This window comes from Trachurus trachurus (genome assembly GCF_905171665.1).
Source record: "Trachurus trachurus genome assembly, chromosome: 11".
In the NCBI taxonomy this organism is placed as follows: domain Eukaryota; kingdom Metazoa; phylum Chordata; class Actinopteri; order Carangiformes; family Carangidae; genus Trachurus; species Trachurus trachurus.
The window spans coordinates 20,040,186-20,055,317 of record NC_139904.1 but is presented as its reverse complement, the minus strand read 5'-3'; the positions used below and the strand labels follow the sequence as shown (position 1 = coordinate 20,055,317).

Below are 15,132 nucleotides of genomic sequence, written 5' to 3'. Positions count from 1 at the left end.
TTGCTCACTCGTTCGTTCACTCGCTCTCTCTGGCTGGCGAACTGCAGGGATTGGAGGTGTGTTGGTTTATGTCGGGGCTGCCTCCAGATAAATCAAAACGCAGAAGGACGTTTGTGAAACAAGACGCTTAAATTCTCCCCCTCTCGCTCCGTCTTCACATCTCCCTCGTAAGACTTTACTAGCTGATGCTCCCCTTTTCTTTATTTGTTATTTTTGTCTTCCTTTATCATCCTTCTGCTCCCCCCATCTTCCACCCTCATGTTTTCACCACAGCTTTCCATCTAAACAACTCTGCTTGTAGGCCTACTTGTTGCCCAGTTTCTGAACCCTCGCTGTCGACACGTTGACCACCAGCAGCAGCAGCAGCAGTGTTTGTCAGGGCGTCTGGAAAACATCGACTAGCTCAGAGCTCTAGCAGTCGTCACTTTCAAGCTCAGTAGCCGCCTGAGGTGAGTTTCTTTTGGCTGTAACCGGCTGGTTAAAAACAAGCCATAATCACCCTCACACCCTGACGCTGCCTTTCACCACTTGTTAACAACAAGTAAACGTGATCTGTGGCCCGGAAAATAACCACCGCAGGGAGAAGACTTCTCTTAGGTGTATCAAAGCGTGGCCTACGGGGTTGTTGATGCCGTCAAAGGACAACAGGTCAACAGGTGAAGCTGTCTGAGTGGCTTCACCAAGGATCTGGTGGACGGCTCATATTTTCCTCACAGTGTGCAGGGAGAGTTGTTTCAACTTGCCTTCGCCCTCAGTCACATCCTTGTTTCTATTTTCTGTCCATGATGTTCATTTGCCGGCCTGAAATTAAGGTTTTTAAAATCGTTCCTGTTCATTTCCCAGTAGGTTTCGCTTAATAGGCATATCAGACGTGTATTAATGGATGAGTGTAAACACATACAGATATAATTTTTTGTCTCTTTTCTGCCTTATGAGGCAGAGCTGAGTAATCACAACAAATCATGAGGCTCTTGGGGAAAAAACAAACTCTCTCTCTATATATATATATAAACTCTAGTGTGAAATGGTATATGTCTGTCTGTACAGTGAGGATTCATAGGATAGTCTGCCTGGGTGTCCTATTCCTGTCTTGAGCTTATCAGTGTTTTTGCTTCTTGTCATTCCTGCCAGCCATCATGTTGTGTCTATAGATGCAGGTTTCCTCTGTCATCTGAGAACAAACAAGCAAGGAGTGTTTTGTTGTCTCTCTGAATCAGTGCAGCTATTGTGTGGAGCTTCGGATTCTGTTGGTGTGTAGCAGCTTCTCTCCATCTGTAAACCACCTGCCTTACCCCGTGTCACCCTGGCTGGTCTGTGCTGGCCACGCATCAATATTTTCCGTTTCCTGTGGATGTTACACGTTGTCAGCGTGCCCAGTCCTTGTCTTACTCCCAGCAATGCTAAAAACTGAGGAATAACACGGTACAGCTCAGCTCAGTTGGGCTCAGCATGGCTCTCTATTGAGAGAAGAGGGGTATTGTAGTGGCAGACTAGCTGGGTTTAATGTTGCCTTCGGGGCTTGTTGCTGTGTCTGTTCTTTTGTTGTCTGGAGGGGAAGCTTAACACTCTGTGTTTGTATTTTTGTGTGTGCATGTGTGTGTCCGACTTGTCTGGCTGCATTTTCCAGCCAGACAGTAGTGTGGAAGAAAGGCACAGGAAATACCAGAGGCATTTATACAATAACGGAAGAGATACTAGATGCAGAGCAGTCTTTAAAAGTTTGTCATGTCACAAAAAAAGCAGCACTTTCAGGTGTGAGTTAATTCTCTAAGAAGAGCACGTGTGGTGGCTGATGCGCCTTTTCTGAACTGAAGTTGGAACGTGAGCCACTTCCTGTTGGTTTCGGTAGGTGAACCGATCTGTTTCCTGTTCACAGAAAGTGTCACGAGAAAGGTCAAGAAGTGCAGACGCAACCCCACAAGTCGTCATAAATGTGGTTAGTTGTTAATGTTTTTCACTGTCAATTACAGGGCAGGATGACGGGTGACACATGTCCCATCTATTTCCATGTACTGGGAATAGATGTACTGTATGGGGGGGTTGTTATGCACAGATTACATCATTTCAATGACATCGTACCCACAGCAATGAAAGCCTGGCCTGAGGAATGCCCTCCACTTGTGTTTTTCTTTCCCCCTCTCTGCCCCCTCTTTTCCTCTGTCTCTCCGTTTCATATAAATGTGGGTTACATGCAATTAACCCATAAAAGGGAAAAATCAAGTCCTTTGAATCCTATGCCCCAGTCCATAAATAGCCTAACTTCAGCCTCATTTCAACTCTTGTCACTGGCTCTGTACCACAAGTGAAGCCCCTCCCTCAGTTGTACTATAACTTGACAATAATGAGGCAGCCACGAGCACAGCCCCAATGAAGGGCTTTGCAGGGATCGGGCTGGGCACGCAGGAGGGATGAAAGTGTTTAAACAGCGGCAGTCACCACACTGCTAGGGTGGAGGCCGAGCTGGCCTCGGCGCTGGCTCGTGACTGACCAGGCAGGCTGGGCTGGGGCCTGTCAGTGGGTAAACACAGAGAGGGGAGGGCATGGGTGTAGCATATGGTTTAAAAGAAAGATGTGGGGGATAAATAAATAATGAAAAGGGCAGTGGAGAGTGGGAGGCTGAGGGCAGGGCTTAGGGGTTAGCAAATTAAAGGGTGAGCCCAAAAACTGGGCATGGGGCATCTGTCGGGAAGGGGGAGGACATTGTGGCGAAAGGGTGTGGCATGCAAGAAGCGGAGGTTGGGCAAAAAAGTCTCGGAGCAAAGAGCAAAAAGACAATAACAGGCAACTGTGAGACGGTACAAAAAAAGACATACGTGGAAAATATTTTGAAAATCCGCTCCCGTGTATTATTGGTAGCAAAGCATGAGCTCAGGGGTTGTGGCTGTGTGCAGTGGTGTGATACTGATGAGCCGTTGGTGGTTGGTGAATAACACAGTGCCTCCAACAGTGCAGTAAGTCAGCCAGTCAGACAGCACGGAGGATAGGCAAAGAGCACCCAGCAGGGAGGAAGACAGTGTTTTGGTGAAGCCAGGTCCTGAAGCCACCCGAATCATGTGCACCGGTGGGCGCCTTTTTGCATGTGTGTGTGTGTGTGTGAAATACGTGTTGCTTGATGTATAGCCACAGCTGGGGGAGAGGGGTGGGGGGCTGTGGGAGGGGACAGAGAGACAGCTGGCAGAGCAAAGGGGTGAGTGTAACGAGGAGTGTGTGTGACAGCCACAGTGACTCCTTTGTTCCCACTCACTTGTGCCAGTCACAGCGAGTAGATGGCTGATCTGTGAAGTGACTGAATCCTTTCACAGCACCTAGACCAGATACACAGTCGATCTTTACATTAGCCCCCCCCCCCCTGTCCACAGCCCCCCCGTGTGTACACGTGTGAGTGTGTTAGCATGACTCTATACCACAGAGAGCTGGCAATGGCAGTCGGAGATTTCCACAGGAGAGCCCAGCACCGTCTCCCATCATGTCAACGCTCCTGTAGAGCGCTCATTACGCTTGTGATGATAGTCATCAGTGCTAACATAATTGTAGCGCCAGCAACATTGAACAGTAGCCTGTTTGCTATATGCTCAGATAATGAGTATTGTTGAGGACCGGTGTTCTCTCCTGAGTTATGGTTTAATAAGTGGAGTAATATCTCTGGTGGAGAGAGGAACTGTATGCAGTCCTGTGTGGTGTCTGGAAGAAATGCTGCTACTGTGTGCGTTGAGTCTATCAAGGTGCAAGGTCATTTGAGACGGCTTATACCACCGTTCTTTTATTAAACCTGTCTGCTACACAAGATCACAAGGGTATTTATTTTTCCCAGCACATTAATTTTCACCCCTCAGAATGCCAGCACCCTTTTAAATAATAGACCAATGGCTGGAGGATGTACTCTATAGCTTACACCTCTTCTATTAAAAGGTGCTTTTTCCCCCCCCTCTGAAAGCTCTACAGTGAAGTGTTCACTCGTCCACCACCGTTTAGCTTTACAATGATTTTTTTTTTTAGGAGTTCAATAAGGCTTTTCAGTGCCTGACTTCTTCCTCTGAGTATCTGAACCATTTAGTTCAAGTAGGACAAGTAAAAATAGCCACAAATCAATCCCAAACGCACATCTCGATCTAGGCTAGCGCAACCCAACAGGGGATAGAGTGACACGGCATTCAAACCTGAACTGGGCAGAATGACTGGCACTTCAGAGGGGACCATGTTCATAAGAAATAAAAAAAAAAAAACATACTGGTGACCGCAATTCAAGCCTTTACACACTTTAAAAGCCATTAAAGAGGCAGCAGTGGATTACGGTTTGTTGAGTTATGATGATGATATGACCTTTTGGTTATTACATGCTCCAGTGAGGATGGTAATCCTCTGAGCTATTGAATTTAGCTAAGTGGAGACCATGTTTCCATTAAGAGATGTATATGACGTGTACAGCACTGCAGCAGCAGTTCATGACAGACCAAATTATCGATAGCACAGAAATGTCACACAGTGTAAAGTGTGTGTGTGTGTGTGTGTGATTCCACTAGAGATGGGGAAAAATAAAAAGGCCTGCAGGGCTGAGGAGTAATGTGCATTCATCAGCAGGCGGGTAAAGTGCAATCATACATCTTCATATTCATATTCTTTTTTTTCTTCAAACATGCACAAACCATCCTTTTAACAGTATCTAATAGTCCCCATAATGTAGACAAATTGTATCTCCGTTTTTTTTCATCTTTATGTTATCATTCTTACAAATAACCACTGACATTTTCTCATTTAAATTAATTGAAAGGTGAGGCGTCTGGAGCCACTTCAGTCAGTGCGGCCTGCGGTATCACATCTCTCAGCATAAGCTCGCTTCAGCAAGACAGAGCTGCAATTTTAGCCAGGCGCTGCCCAAAACCCTGATGGTGTTTCTGCTAAAGGCTTGAAGAGTTTATTTCTATTTATTTTCATGCCTGTTATGCAGAGTCCTTCTCACATGAAAATGACTGCACTGTTTGCAGGAAGCAGCAGGGAGCTCCATTGCATCAAACAAAGTGCTTCTAATTTCTCCCAAAGTTACAAAAGCAAATGGAAAAACAGTGTTGCACCATAGGAACAGGGTTTCATGTGCAGAATGGTCAGAGAGAAAAATAAAATAAAAGTAATATGTGTATGAGAGAGAGAGAGAGAGAGAGAGAGAGATTAAAGAAATACGATTCAAAAACAAAATAAAATAGAATGAGTCAGAATCAAAGACAACTTTCTGCTACATCTTTAGCAAGAACAAACACATCCATCCAACTGTGTTCCCGACAAAAACATTGTTGTAGCAGAAAAGTGAGCCGTGTTGAACTTTGGATAACCTCTGCACCAAAACCCCCAGAAACCCAAAGGGGGAAATTTTGCAATGCAATGCAAAGACTTGTGGCACTGTCTTCTTGTGCGTTTCCCTGACAGCAGTCCTGGTTGTATATGTTTGTCTAAATGCTGAACAATGTGAAAACCTGGTCTTGGTAGCTCAGCAATCATTTGCAATGGAAATTCCCTGACCCGAGATGCCCAATCCTTCAAATCCCATTTAACTCGACGGAACACATGGCAGCTCTGCCAGCGCTGTGAGGAGAGGGAGTTAAGCTTCTATAATGTCACAAAGCAGGTCTGAAAAAGCTGTCTAGTCATCAGCGTGCCGCTAACCTTTTAGTTTAAAACCGCGCTAAGACTGTATTCATAACTGTAAAGCTTCTGCAGTGGACAGTTACATGGAAATGCTCAAGTGTATTGTGTACGGTAACTTTTTTATTTAAAATGACAGCATGGAGTGAGGATCCCTCAGATCTACCACATACTTGTAGGTCCTATCAAATAATTGATTGTATTACATTATGTTAATGTTTGTAAAAAGATATTGATTAGCCAAAGCAAAGTATTAACCATTTTCACAAGATTGATATTAGCCTTTCCCAAAACATCAAATCAGCCGCTATGTGACCTGACAACACCGTATAAGATTAAAACCAAAGACTGCTGGAAGACTGTTTTCACATTTTTCCACTTTAAAGGGTTTAAATTTGCCCTTGCTGACCATAAATCAGTACACAGACAGGATTTTATAACACTTCAAAGTCTCACACATCATGGTCATGGTGTGAGGAAGAAACTCTATTTCACACATAGTAGATTTTTAATGAGGGAGGAAAAAATTCTGAAATGGGTATATTTACTTTTTTCTGGACAAACAATTTCAGTCACAAAGTTTTGTCCCAAATAGATTATTTTCTTAGTCTTAAAACATGTCTGCAGGGGTGTGATGCTGCAGCAACATCAAATGTGCCTGCTCCAGCTCCATGTTTCAGTAGCTACCTTGCATTAAAGTGTAATTTAAAAACATATTATTTTCTTCTTCTCTTGAAAGCACTCGGGCAGTGAATGCACTTGTTCTTTCTCGTAGACAGTTGTGGAAAAAAGAAACCTTAACCAGGTTCAAAGCTCAGTACTCTTTGAATCTCAATTGAACCGCAGCTCCATTTTAACTGAAATGAACATATATTTACATGAACATTCCCTCTTAAACGTTACATTTCCAAAATTCAAACTATGCAATATACAGTCAAGTACCGTACACAGAAATATACCATTAACATATGAAAGGAGGTTGTACCAGTATTTCACAGTTTGGCTGTGTTCCCACTCTCCAGTCCTTTTGCAGAGAAGGTTGTTTAGCAAAATGTGAAGCTTAACATATGAAGCCGAACACTTAGAGTAATTACCATATTCTTCCATACTGCCCATGCTCTGGAGAAAGGAGAACTTCTCTTTTCTCTCTAAATGAGTGAAACTAAGCCTTTAGCTACAGCATTGTTCTTGCATAATCCCCACTGTTTTATTCTGGGACTTAAACACGACTCATGCCTGGTCGGCAGAGTGCACTGCTCTTTTTGTGTGTTGGTGGGTTTGCGTATGTGGAAGTAACTTCCAGCACCTGCTGGGTTTTCTTTAAATATAATTTGGATTTCAATTAGCACACAGAGGCCGTAGCTACATTATCTTTCTCATGAACTGCAATAATCCAGTTGAGGGATGCGTGATCCCTCAAGAGCCGTATTGGGTTAGCTGGGAAGTGATAAGCACTGTCTGTGTTTTATGAATGAGAAGCCCCACAGAGGAGTCTATAAAAGGCAGTTTTATGTCTGTTGTCTTTTGCTTGCATGTGTGCGTGTGGTTATGTGCCCATCTTTTCCACAATAACCTTTTGTCTGGTACTTTTTCCCCCCCCTGCTGCCTCGGGTGTAATTTTAGCACTTTGAGGAAGTGGGATTTCAGTCTTTTTTTAATGCTAAACTTTTGGTAGAACTGAAAGACACTTGAGCTTGACCCAGCTGAATTAAATACAAAGGGCCAGATGAAACATTGTGAATGAGTATCGATTTTTTTTGTCCTTATAAAGAATTTCTATCTTTTTTAAACCTTGTTTTTTAAAGAACAGAATGGAAAGCAATTTCCTAACTGCTGCTTTTGTAAGGATTATTTTTTATTTTTGTGATGTGCTCATGCTTGTCATGACACTGTGTAGGAGCAGTTATTGATTTGCCCTGCAGTAACATGGTTTGATTAGTTACACAATGTGGAGCTAGTTATAACTTCATGTCTATTTTTTTCCCCTCAATGACAGCCTGGCTTTGTAACTGTGTCAGTGTTGTTGCAGAGAAAAAAATCAGTTTATATTTATGTGGTTGTTTGCCTTCTCTGAAATGATCTCACTTGGAATGAGAGGGGGTGTGAGAGAGATGCTGGGATGCACTGTCTGTTCTGTTGGAGTAGTCAAGGTCACTTGATGATGGAGGCGTTTTTCTGCTTGTGAATGAAGAACGCTGTGCTCGTTCCCTCCTGACGACACAAGGCCTCCCGCCTCCTCCAACATGCAGCACTCACACACTCACACACAGGCTTCACAGACAATGGGACTATAGACCTGTTTCCATGACTTCCCCTCCCTGACCAACCAAAAAGCACCGTTCATCCCCGCCTCACTCACATGACCTGGCATGGTTTTTGTGTGGTCCCATCCCCTCTTTACATACCCAAACACACACACACACACACACACTGATCCACTGATCTTTTTCAGGATGCCTTGTTCCTTGAAGCGTGGCCCCAGAGGCTCCAGTCATTGTTGTGTGCAGTGATCAGTCAGGGGGGGAAGCTCTGGTCAAACCTCTCTGTCGCTGCCCCCACTCTGTGCTGCTTTTGAAAAGTTGCACTTTGATGTTTGGACCATCACAAACTGTTATGTCTTTGGAAACAAGGCACACTTGTGTTGCATTTCTTCTGACTGTTGAGCTTGCTCCAGTTTTTACCAGTCATTTGATATTTCATCACTAACTTGGTATCTGATTAAAAAAGATGGAGGAAGTTTAACAATCCCACAGTGGTAAAATGTTTTTCTGTCCTTCTTTCTGCTCTTCGATCTTTTCTATTTCCCCATGGGTCAGTGTTAAGAGAGAGAACTTTGATTTTTTTTTCTTCTTCTTTTACTTTCAAGACGAGGCACACCAAAATGTAAAAGCTGAGCCCGTTGTGGTTTTATATGGAGCTATGAATCAGACTATTGGCTGGGTGCAATGGCTTCATTGGGTCACCACTGCTTGCTTGGCAAGTGGCAACTTTTCATTTTTTTTATCACTTTGGTTTAGATACAGCTAAGATATTAATCAGATGTTAATTAGTGATTTAACAGATCCGAATCAACGGATATGAAAACGATTTCAATCTTTTAATCAAACTCTTGGCAAGAAAAACTAATCAGAATATTTACCCAATTTCTTTGACACCCTCCTGATTGTTGAAACACTACACTGTAGAAAACCAATCTGGACATATCATGTTTCACACTGTCAGCCTTGTGCAATGTGGAAATAGCCCTTTCCTTGGTTAACTGAACCCTCATCAGGACTTTTTCTGTGTAACAACTTGCAAGAAATGTCTTTGTAAAATAACAGTACCAGCGTCAGCCTTTGGAGTAAACGCTTGGTTGAGTCCCCTCCATTGTTCTGCATGATGATTGTATCCATACACTGCTGCTGTTCCGATTAATAAAACTCACGTTGCTGATTCCAGCCTGTTCCTTTAAATAACCAGGCTCTTCTCTCCAGCTCCATCCTAATGGTCCAGCTATGTAAGTTGATTACGCCAAAGACCCCATGGGCCTGCAGCCAGACCAGCCTCTGTGGAGTCTGCGGGGGGACGCACATAGCATAGCTGACATTTCTATCTCCCTAACCCGCTTCTCTGCTCTGGGTAAAGCTGAGGTAATTTAAGGTTTTAGAAACCGCTGTTATCAGCCTCAGAATTTCATCCGAGGTTCGTAAAAGCCTTCTGGTGAAGATCAGAATGGACGAGTGGTGGAGTGCGCTGAATGTTTTGGAGGAGATTGTGATGGTGCGGTGTTTTTCATGGTAACACTGGCTCTATTTATGAGTAAATCTTTATGTCTCGGGAATCTCAGCCTGCTTGCACTGAAATAGATACTTACGTCTTGTTGCTAATTGCACAAGTCAGCATATGCACAACATGGTGAATTGATTGCTCTCATCACAGTCAGAATCCAGCGATGTTAATGTTTCCCGCTGCTTCAGGAATTTTCGGGTTTTGGATCGACTTTTGAAGATAACAGCAGATCAGACAGTATTTCCATAACTCAGTCCTCCTATATCTGTCAGAGGGAAGAAATACACTGTGGAGAGTGGGTGTTTGACCTGGATAGGCCGTTTCCGACAGGGCTGCGAAGCCTGAGAGCAGAAGGTCACACTGTCAGTGACTCACTAAGCCTGTGGGCTCTCTCTCTCCCTCTGTTTCTTACACACACACACACACACACACACCTAACTGGCAGTGAAAAGGCTTCCAGGGTAAACACCTAATTGTGCTCCTCTTTTCTGTTTTTAAGCTCTCACTGCCGACCTTGATGCTGACTGATATTGAGTTATGTAATGGGGGAGGATGGCATGTTATTTTTAAATCTAAAGAGAGAAGAGATTGTGTGTATGTGTGTGTTTGTATGTGTGCGAACAGAGCACATAGCCTATTGTGTTTCAGTTAGGGAAGCAATGGAGGAAAAACAACATGTGTAATAGTCACCTTACATAACGCTCTCGAATACACATGCTTTAAGTGCACAGGATTAAAATACACACACTGAGGTATTTTAATGGTGCAGGTGATGTTTCATAAGCACTTAAATATCCCAAAATATCATGAGATGTAACTGATCAGGGAACAGTGAGGATTATAAACAATGATATTTTTGGGATATATGCTCACCTTCTTGCTGAGAGTTCGGTCCATCGGCTGTTTTGAGCTTGAATGAACTGTACTTGTTTATTCAGTGTATCCCCGCTTCCCCTGAACTATTGAGGAAATATTTATCGTGTCTGTATGCCCTTTTCCCCCTATTTAATTATTCATTTGTTTATGTATTATATAGTTCTTTCTATGTGTTTCCCTTCTTTCTCTTTCTTTTATAAAAATGAAAAAAATGTACGGTATTGGTATCCACACAACTGACTTGGTTCTGTCATATCAGCCTGTGAATTTGTGAATCTCTGGCTGCTGATAAAAGTTAAAATGAAAAAATATTTAGAAGATCGATACCACAGATGTATGATCTGAACGGTAAATAAGAAGCTGTCACCAGCAGCCAGTTTGCTTATGTCTGCGTAGCATAAAAAGTGGCAGCAGTAAAAGTAGAACTCTAAGTAACACGTTATATTGCTTTGTTAAAGCAAAGGTGGAAAAACCTCAGAGAAATAGAGGCAAGGGCATTATGAGCTTGTTTGGATACTCAGATATTTGCTCTGCTTTTTCTTGCAGCTTCACAGATGGGGTGAAAGAAAAAAGTTAAATGGCTCGATGATCTGAGTGTGTGCCCTGCTGCTGCTTTGCTCTCTGTAGCCGTGCACAGACAGTGTACGGATTTGGGTAATTAACACCGTTGCTAATGGTAGACGAGCAAAACAAAAGCGTACAATTTTGCACAAAGATTGCCCTAAATTAGGCATTTATTACACCAGCATAATCACAGCATAAGTTCAAGCAAGCTGTCTGGTTTAAACTGTTACCCATAATGATTTAATACAAGTCCCTTTTCAACTAAACTTGTGTTGTTATAAACTGCTGTGAGACGGGCGAAGAGTCGGCGGCACAATAAGCTGTGTGACCATGTCCCAATTATTTTGTATAAACGATCAGAGGATAATGAGAGGATACTTGCACAACCTGTGGGCAGTTAGACCCAAACTACCAGTGTAACTCTACTTGACATTTAATGCAGTGAGATAGACCCAGGAGTGTTTGCTCCAATTAATTAGCTGCTGTAGCTTGCAGGTCATGCACCTATTAGCCGTGCCGCTGTGGTCTTCACTGATGCTTTACTTTACAGAGGAAGTCCATTTTTAACCGTCAACATGCTGTCCATGTCTGTGTCCACTAAATAAAGGAAGGAACTTATGCTATATGCACGTCCCATTTTTGTAAAATGCTCATGCCAAGTTCGCTATGGGCTTCCTTTGAATTAACGTCTCTGTAATGTGATCACGCATTACTGTTTGTTTTAAGCGTTCACAGACCAGCATGTATACATGGAGAAGTGTCCATGATGATGAAGATCTGGACTACAAACTGTAATTTAATGGAGATTCTCCGCCCAGTAGAAATGGTCTGTTACATATGTTCCGTTATAATTTCATTACAGGTTGCCCCCAGTAAATCTCATCCAGTTCAGACTTCCTCCTCAGACTAATGAGCAGGACTTCTGCCTCTCTCTCAGTCTCCTGTTCAGTGTGAGAATACTGGGTCTCTGTATTTCTGCAGGCTAATAGCTGGAGTTTAATGATTTGCATAAAAACGACTTGCGTATGTTAGCTTAGCAGCCAGCCACAGTTTTGTGAACAAGGTCAAAGGAGGTATACGTAAGTCTTTTCTTAGAGCTCGGGTCGTTTTGGGAATGAGGAGCTGTTTCACATGGTATTGAAACTGAAAGATGCTCCAGATTTCTATTGTCTGTTTGAGTAACAATATGTAACCCAGACCGCTGTATGTCAAAATGCATGGATCATAACCACTTGAATTTACAAGTAACGCATTTTACTCCTCTTCAAGGGGAATACATTTGAATGCGGTTTTGAATAATAGATGATCCCCTGAGGTGTTGTGGAATTATCTTTGCCTTACTACCTCCTCTGCAAGCTGACTGTGGGAATGTGCAAATTAAAATTATGTTCAAAAAACTGTGAAAAAGAGGTTATGAAACACTGAACGACTGAATGACGTCAACACCTGTCTGATATTATTCTGAATCCGCTTTTTACATCAAGAGCCATTTAGAGCTGGGTGTAATAATACGCTCAAACTTTCTGAATCACCAGCATTATACGGTAGGAGTGTGGGCCGCAGGGTCAAGGCCACAGCTGACATAGTCAAATGAAAATAATCAACATCTATTTCCATTATTAGTCAGGCTGCTGCCACAATGACTAACAAACATTTTACACAATTACCTGGTGTGTAACTGAGAATGGCAGGTGTAAAAAAATATGCTAATTATGGAGTGTGTTTCTTATTTTAAAGGTGCAAAATGCAAATTCTGTAATCAAGCTGACTAAAGACTCAAAAGCGAACCATGCCTCGTACCCCTTACACTGCTTGTCAGTTGTAGTGTTTCAAAAGTAAAATGCTGAAATGGTGAAATGAGGCAAGAATGTGCAATATTTCTGAAATGTGATTTATTTTTAACTCTATTTTTGTTTTCGTACAGGCCACAGTACAATCTGGTGTCCTGCACTCCTCATATTTTTAGCCACCTTTCACTGGTATCTTATTGCTGCACAAATTTAAATGTTGTCATGCCCAGTCACTGCAATTCCCTGTTTTGCCAGTCATTGTCTAATATTTAAGAAAACTCAGCTCTTCATTTTTATAAGTAGTAATTCCCCATCACCTTCTTCTGTCAAACATTGCTTCAGCACAACCAGTTCTGCATGCCAAGGCTGAATAGTATCTGATTGGAAAAACAAACAGCAGAGGCCGACATGTGTGGACGGGTTAGCACCCTGACCGAACGACAGTCTGCTGCTCCCTGATCGACTTAAAACACCCTGTTCATTTTTTTTTAGTTCTGCTGGGGGAGTATCTAAACCCAGAGCACACGACATGCATGCAAACATAGCAGGTTGTGATTACAGACGTCTCAGTGGTTCCAGCGAAGACTTGATACTCGGCTCTTTGGTATCACCCACTCATCTTTTGTAGGCTGTAAAACTGGCTATTAACAGTTCAGAGAGAACAACAGCTGTGGTCACCTTGAAGTTTTGTTTGTAACAAGTATTTACTGCAAACCATCAGGAAACCTCTCCATCCATAATGCCAAATATGTTCCAGACATCTCCAACAGGATATGTTTCTGTTTGCTCTATCCATACGGGATTAAGAGTCGGGAGCACTGTGTGGGTTTGGAGATATAGTTACAAATGACAACTTTTTGAATATCTATCAAAAATATAGCTGGACTGCTTCGAAGGAGTGAGATGCAAATTCCTCAACAGTGTCGTATCCAGACATATATGCTTTGAATTTTGGCAAGAGCAGCCTGTGGAGGGAGAGCAGAAGGGGGGTGGGTGGCTCGGGGGGAGATCTTTGAAAGGTTGACGACAGACACGATGCAGCATCCTGGACGGGTCAGTCGGGCTGAGGGAGTGCACAGTCGGGGTATTCACGAGGGGGCTGAGATGGTTTGGATAGATTATTAAAGCTTTGACATGGAGCTGGGCAGAGTCCCCCGTGAGCTCTCTGACTCAGCACTGTTCACTCTGTTTCCCTGACAGACGGCTGTGTGTCGCTCGCACAAATATTTTTCACTGCCTAGCAGGGAGTCGTTAGTGACAGACATTCTCTAATCTTTTTCACTTCCTCAGCTTTCCATGCACACGTCGACGCAGTGACTGGAACACATGACCTCTCAGTTCACGAGCCGAGATGTTCTTCCTCACATGTTCTAAAACGACTCCGTCGGGATATGATTGTGTGTTTCTATTAGCCTGTTGTGTTTACTGGCTGGAAATGTTTCGCTAACTTGGATGCTTGTCTTTTTGAGGCTCCGTGGGAGTTTGACTCAGAACTAAAAATCCTGGATGTTTGCATTTACGACTCTCAAAATGAACTGAAAAGTTGACCTCAGCCTGGGTGGAGTAAACATCTGTTTTTGTGTGACACTTGTGCAGACAGTTTGTTGAGCTTATTGAGTTTAAAATGAAGATGTCATCACCCTGGTTACACATTAAATGTTTAATTTGGGTATTTTCGCTTCCCAGTTCATGATCAGTGCTATTTTGACAGCCCGAACCATCTGACTCACTCTGCTGACGCTTGTTGTAGCCTGCTTTGGCTTTGTTGCATCAGTAGTGAATGGGGGTCACTAGAGGTGGAAGTGAAAGTGTGAGCTGCTGCGGTATGATACCTATTCTCTTTAAACAACAGTATTACATGGATCATTGGGTTTAACTTGGCTGTAAAAACAATAACACCTTTTCTAAGATTGACCTGTGAGCTAGTGTGCTGTATGGTTCGTTGGTAAGCTGCCTAGACTGTAAATAAAGACGGATGTAGTCACCCATAGGTTTCTAAATAGTAGTTTCGGCGGTAGCCATCTTGTCGGTACCTGTGTGTGGAGCCCAGACTTCGGCTCATGTGGGTTTGTGGGAAGTCTTTGCTCACCCAGCTGTCACTCAGAGCAGCACACCCTCAATTATGCAGAACTGTAAACCTTAATAAAACTTAAACACGTGTACAAGAGATATAAAATTTCACTCCCTGTACAGTTGTCATGAAGGAGGAAATTAGTCATAGAAACCAAAACAGTTTTTTGGACCAGGTTGTAAACATGTTTATTTCTGCTGTAAAGTTTTAACATGGGAGTCTAAGGGAGTTGATTCACTTTTGGAGCCAGACTCAAGTGGCCAGTTTGAAAGCGGTTTTTACTTCTCCCATTGTTGGCTTCACTTTTCACCCTCAGAGGTTTCAGCTTGGTTATGGCAAGTCTGGTTCACTGGTTAAGACGAGGAGGAGGGAATTAAATTTGTGGTAGATTATTAAAGCAGTAGTTCAACATTGCGTGAAATAAAC

At 43.0% G+C, this 15,132-nt stretch overlaps 1 protein-coding gene across 2 annotated transcripts in view; it reads left to right on the top strand.

Moving 5' to 3' along the window:
- Nucleotides 1–15,132, top strand: part of elmo1 (engulfment and cell motility 1 (ced-12 homolog, C. elegans)) — a 101,765-nt gene that overhangs the window by 7,478 nt on the left and 79,155 nt on the right. The gene's annotated exons all lie outside the window — the stretch shown is intronic.